This window comes from Zonotrichia leucophrys, chromosome 3 (assembly GCF_028769735.1).
Source record: "Zonotrichia leucophrys gambelii isolate GWCS_2022_RI chromosome 3, RI_Zleu_2.0, whole genome shotgun sequence".
Classification (NCBI taxonomy): Eukaryota; Metazoa; Chordata; class Aves; order Passeriformes; family Passerellidae; genus Zonotrichia; species Zonotrichia leucophrys.
The window spans coordinates 47,362,756-47,368,755 of NC_088172.1; the positions used below are offsets into that span (position 1 = coordinate 47,362,756).

The 6,000-nt window shown below is 42.6% G+C and overlaps 1 protein-coding gene across 1 annotated transcript in view; it reads right to left on the reverse strand.

Annotated features, from left to right (window-relative positions):
- SAMD3 (sterile alpha motif domain containing 3) overlaps positions 1–5,489 on the reverse strand; it is a 45,295-nt gene extending 39,806 nt beyond the window's left edge. The window contains exons 1-2 of the mRNA XM_064708054.1: positions 5,390–5,489; positions 5,052–5,296 (exon numbers count right to left, since the gene is read on the reverse strand). The gene's annotated coding sequence lies outside the window, so the exon portion shown is untranslated. The remainder of the gene's footprint in view (positions 1–5,051; positions 5,297–5,389) is intronic.
- Positions 5,490–6,000: the final 511 nt, after the last annotated feature.

Sequence of the window (6,000 nt, forward strand, 5' to 3'; positions counted from 1 at the left end):
CCTGGAGGCAGTCAGTCCTCCCAAAACTGCAGCGACATGGGGCTCTCTTTCCACGGGGTGCTGTCCTCCAAGGACAGGCTGCTCCAGCCTGGAAGCAGGGGCCCTCTCTCCACCAGGTCTCTCATTGGATCACAGCCTCCTCCAGGCATCCACCCACTCCAGAATGGACTGTGGGTGGATCTCTGCATTCCCCATGGATCCCCACAGGCTGCAGGGGCACGGCTGCTTCACCATGGTCTCACCATGGCCTGCAGAGGAATCTCGGTTCCAGCACTTCAAGCACCTCCTCCTCCAGTGACCTTGGTGTCTCCATGTTGGTTCCCTCACATGTTCTCACCTCTTCCCAGACCAGCAGAAACACCTTGTGAATTTGTTTGGACTTCCTTCTTAAATATGCCATCACAGAGGCATTACCAACCTCTGTCATTGGCCCAGCTTTGGCCAGCAGCACATCCATCTTCAGAGCCATCAAGGATTGGCTCTGCTGGACATGGTGGAAGCTTCCAGCAGCTTCCCATAGGAGCCATCTTTGTGGCCCACTGGCTACCAAAAACCACGACCTGGAAAACTAATCACCTTTAAGAAAAAAGTATCAAATAGAAATACAATGTTACTGGGCAGTGAGAACCATCAAAAAGTCAAGCAAAAGTTAAAAATTCATGAAACACAAAAATGAAATTTCATGTACCAAAAAGAAAGCAATCAGACTGAAGATATTCAGTATGACATGGACACTGCTCCAGAAGACTAAAGAAAAAAAATAATTTCATCTTGTAAATGATATCATGCTGACTTTTCTCCCCAAAGCGCAAGTTTCTCACCAGGGCCATGAGTACTGTGTGATCATGCTGCTGCTTGCTGGCTTACTACAGGACTCCAGCTCTTGTCACTGGGCAATACAGAAACCTTGGGCACTGCAATCCCCCCTGGCCTGAACTGGCAATCATAATCCAGCTCTCTTCCCTGCAGCCATTCATGTGGTCATGCAATCAGCAGTGCAGGCTGAACTGAAAATATCGTGTTTCGGTGGGTTTGGATGGATCAGTATCTTTAACCAACTTGCTGGCCAATTGTGTGAAAATAGATGGTGGAATCATATCTGTAGATTTATCATGGTGTACATTGATCCTTCTTTCAATGCGTTGGAACAGTGAAGATTTCTATCTTAATGGAGCATTGGTTTGTAAAGTTAGGCCAAAACCCCTAACTGTGAGTAACTACTTTACCTAAAAAAAAAAAAAATTATATGTACCTATCTCTGGTCCCTCAAATTGTTTTGCTGGAATGATACTGGCTCTGCTTCTTGAAAGGATCTCTTTCAAGTATCCCTTGAAAGGTTACTCTTCAAGCTTTTTTAGTAAATAAGACTAGTAAGATGAATACTCAACCAACCCAGGCTGATCCTCTAGTTGCTGAGAAGGATGGATACAAAGTTCTATTATTTGCTTGCTCTGCTCTTGATTTAGAGCCGCAAACGAGTTCAGAGAGCTGAACCAGCAGTCAGTTGTAGTGACCTTATAAAAAATGTTTAATGCTAACTGAAAACAACAACTTACCAAGTCTATTCTGATGGAAAATGCCTAGTGACATTTTATAAGTGGTTTAACCTGCAGATCCTCAAAGGTGCTAATGTTCAACAAAGCTGCTTTCTGTTGTTCCCAAGGGATGGATACAGAAACCTTTTCAGCCTGGGCAACATCTAGAAAGTGATGTATATCCTTAACTGAGTCAGTATAGCTGAACTATGACATTAAGTGGGGGCTCCCATGTGGATACGTGGCATTTACACGTTTTTCTCATGAGTAAGTGATCGACACAGCTCTTACACCTTCAGTACACAAAAGGTGTTATAAAATATCTCTTGAATTTTGTTCACACATTTTAATTGCTCTTATTATATATTACATCTTGTATTTAAAATTAGATTTTTCAGCCATGTTTTGTCAATGTAAGATTTTGTCAAGCCAAAACTCAATCATGCCCCAAGTCAGGACTGTGACTCTTGGCTGAGAATGGTCTTGGCTAGTCTCTGAGAAATACACCATCGTCAGGTACAGCCACATGTCTGAGACAGCCCAACCTCAAAAAGAGCTACAAGCCATATCTAGAAATATTTATCAGGCAGGAAAGAAACAAGAACCTCAACAAAATTTTTAAATTCTCCTGCCATTCAATCAGTAGGACCAACCAGCTAGGTAGAGTATTGTCATTATAGTGCAAGAGTTCTATTGTCATTACATTGCAAGGGTTCCATATTGCTAGAGTTTTGTACCTCCTTGATGTTTCTTGTAGGCAGCTCCTCTAGGCACTGACTCTTCCTGCTCCCCACAGCAGCCAACTGACTCCAGTTCCCGCTTAACCAACCAACCCACTCTTTTATAGCGCTCTTCTTATTGCCTACAGCTGCAACCTGTTAACATCAGACCTGCTCCTAATCCTTAATAAATGGCCCAGCTGCAGCTCTTTAGGGAGTAAGATTACATTCTATACCACCTTCATTTACCCATACCGTATCCCCCTACAGCAGAGGAGTGAGAGTTACTAGGAAGACATAGAAGCAAATCCTGAAATGAACAAAGTGCCCTTGTTGGTAAACACAGGTGCCTGTGTACAATCAGCTTTGGCCCAGAGGCCACTTCTCTGATGGTCATGGTGAGACTGAGGAATGGGGTCTGACCTGCTCAAGCAAAGACGCCTTTGGGTTTTGCTTGGCTTGTGCTGGAGACAAACAGTTGTGGGCTGGCTGGGGGCATGGCCATCTCTCCTACACTCACCTTCCCTCCTCCTGCAGCAAACTGGGCAAGACACCCCTGAGCAGGAGGAGTCATGCACCTCCTGGGAAGAGATACTGAATTCTTTTAGGAATCACTGAGTTGAGGAGTGGAGCACCACTGCTAAGCAATGCATGATGTTACCCAGCATTTCTGGATTGCTGTTTTAGCAGACTGAGGATTGCTGAATCATATGTTGCTAAGCACTGACAGTACTCCTCCAGCTTATTCATCACATAAATATGAATAGGATGATTAATAATTAAGTTTTAACACATTTCACTATGCACGTTTTTTGGTTTATATGATTCATTAAATAATGACAGCTCCAGACAGTCACAGATTGTTGTGATAAGGCATTATGTTGGCGTATGAAGCCAGGTGAGGTGGGTGTAATTGAGCTAGATGGTAAAACCAAACAGGCTGTCTCACAGTCCTATTTTATACACTACCAGCAACAGTTTAACTAATTTGGCATCCATTGGTTTAGACTCTTTTTGTTCAAGGTGCTCTCAAGGATGAGCTAAGTAATGTAGTATTAATTCAAAAAAGATACCCCACATGGTAAATGCATTTATTTAGTTCATTGATATCTAGGGCATGCACAGCCCATTTCTTACAACATACCACACTAAACCAGTGATTTCTGCCCACTGCCTGAGTGTGGCTGTGTCCTCATCATATCCAGATGAAGAAGAAGAGATGTAACCACTCCACATCTGATACAGAATGTTTGTTGAAACCATGAATGGAAAGATGGAAAGACATCAATAATGTCTACCTACACAATGGAGATAGGAAACTGGAAAGTTTGAATATCTGCAAATTCCTGTTTTGTTGGGATGACATATAATCATGACATAAGTAAAAAGATTCAAAGGCCATTTCAGAGGACTGCTTCCTCCTGATTTTTGCCTCTATTCCAGCTATGCAAATTTATGATGCCATGAAGAAAACCCCACTCCAAAAAACCCGTACGTGTATAAAACATTTGTTCTAGTGATAAGGGCGTAAGTTTCCTGGTCTAAGGATCTAGCAAGATTGTATTCTTAGACAGAATATCAATTACTGGTCCTACATTCTTGTTGATGGCTGTAATTTGTGCTTTTCACGACTTCTGAATGGTTTACGTGAAGAGGAACCTCCCAGTTTCACTGTGAATTGCCTCAGAGCCTCTTGGTTAGCACATAGGACACATGAAACTGCTTTTAAATTCTTGCTTCAGATTAGGCAGGGCAGGGATTTGAGGGTATATCTCAAGCCTTCACCCCACCATCCATTACAAAATGGGGTGGGATTGTCATTTGGAGGGGAGGACATGTCAGGAATGATACATCAGAAAAGGACCAATCTCAGCTTCAACACCTTCTCCAGGAGAGGGGCCAGAGTGAGGAATTCAAGGGTAAGTAAATATCTTCCTACAGGTTGAAGATATTGTGTCACAAAGCCACATCACAGTTGTGCTATGCTTCTACAGCTCATTAATGAAGCTAAACTTCTTTTCCAAAAGCACTTAAAGAAATCTGCTTTGTGATTCAGCCTAAGCAGTTACAACATACACAGGAAAATGTAAGAGTTTCTAATTTAGCTTTGTTTCACTCATTCTGTGGCTCCTAAACCTACATATTTTAAAAATAAACATTTTCTGACTATAGATCTTGTTTACACTGCAGGCAGGCAAACTGAAGCAATACAAAATCAAAAGAGGTAAGAAATTCTTCTGCATGTGTCTAAAGTAGAGTGCTATCTTTTCACTGTTAAAAGGCCAATAATTTTAAGCAAATGCATGCCCCAAACAGCCATATACATTGTACATTATTTGTATTTACTTATACACCGGCTGAACATGAGAAAACATGTGGTATAGTTGGTTCATCAGTCAGGGCGTCACAAAGTTGTGGAGACAAGACTCAGTGAGGCATGAGAAGCATGACACTGATTATGTGGAAGGTCATGATAAGATTTATTGCTCCTGCAATAGCTAAATATTGCCAATACAGTACATAATACAAGCAGGTCTAAAGTGTTATAATAGAAACAGGTTTAGCTAGAGATTACACACAGGGTTACGGGCCTTACAGAATGCACAGCTGCAAAGCATCAAAGTACCTGTGGAGCTACTTTAGGGTTTTGTCTCTGTGACTTAATGCTTTTACTCACTTGGTAAGAATTTAGTTTAAAATATTCATTGGACTAGTGACCAGCTTAAATAATGATGTAGAGAAACAGCCATTTTGGAGAGAGCTGTCCTGATGTGAAGCATGATCTCCAGGTACTTACTGTTTCTCAGCTGGAAAGCTGTCACACCTCAGCTGTTTGTGACTCCCATAGACCACTCTAGCTGAGCAGGAGGCAATCATGGGCACCATAGGCAGGATACCTTCCATCACCATTGGCTGGTTTTCACAATGAGCCCGATTGAAACATCAGATGCTGAGTAAGCCTTTGCCATGGTTAGAGATGCACTGATCTCTGTATTTGCAGCAGTTCTTACAAATCTTATTGGTAGGAATGCCTGGTAAGGCCTGAATGAGAGAAAGTAGGTTTTTCTGCAGGTTAGACTTGCTTTTGGGATTCTCTGTGTTGCCATCATAGCGCAAGAGTTCTATTGCCATTACATTGCAAGGGTTCCATATTGCTAGAGATCTATACTTCCTTGATGTTTCTTGCAGGCAGCTCCTCCAGGCACTGACTGTTCCTTCTCCTCACAGCAGCCAGCTGACTCCAGTTCCCCTCAACCAACCAATCCACTCTTTTATAACACTCTGCTGATTGGCTACAGCTGTGGCCTGTTAAAGTCAGGCCTGTTCCTAATCTTTAATAATTGGCTCAGCTGCAACTTTTTAGGGGGTAAGATTACATTCTATACCACCTTCATTTACCCATACTGTATCCCCCTACATTTCCAGATATTTAATTTCATTCATGTCTTATTGTTCCCCAAGTCGTGGGCAATGGCTAAAATTGTGGTTTTTCTGTTTTTCTGAGGCTGGTACTGCTGCTGCTGTTCACTCATGCTCAGTCTGCTGAAAACTGGCTGCAAATTCAGTGCTGAAGAGATTCAGTCTATAGGCTTGGTATGAGCCTCATGGGACTCCACTTACATGTTTGCAGTGGAAATGGCTGGGGCAGTCACTCAGGCCATCAGTGCTTCAGCCACATCTTCCTGCTGCTTGGCAACTTGTTACTCCCTGGTGTCAGTCAGTGGAAGAGAATGTATTCATGGCCA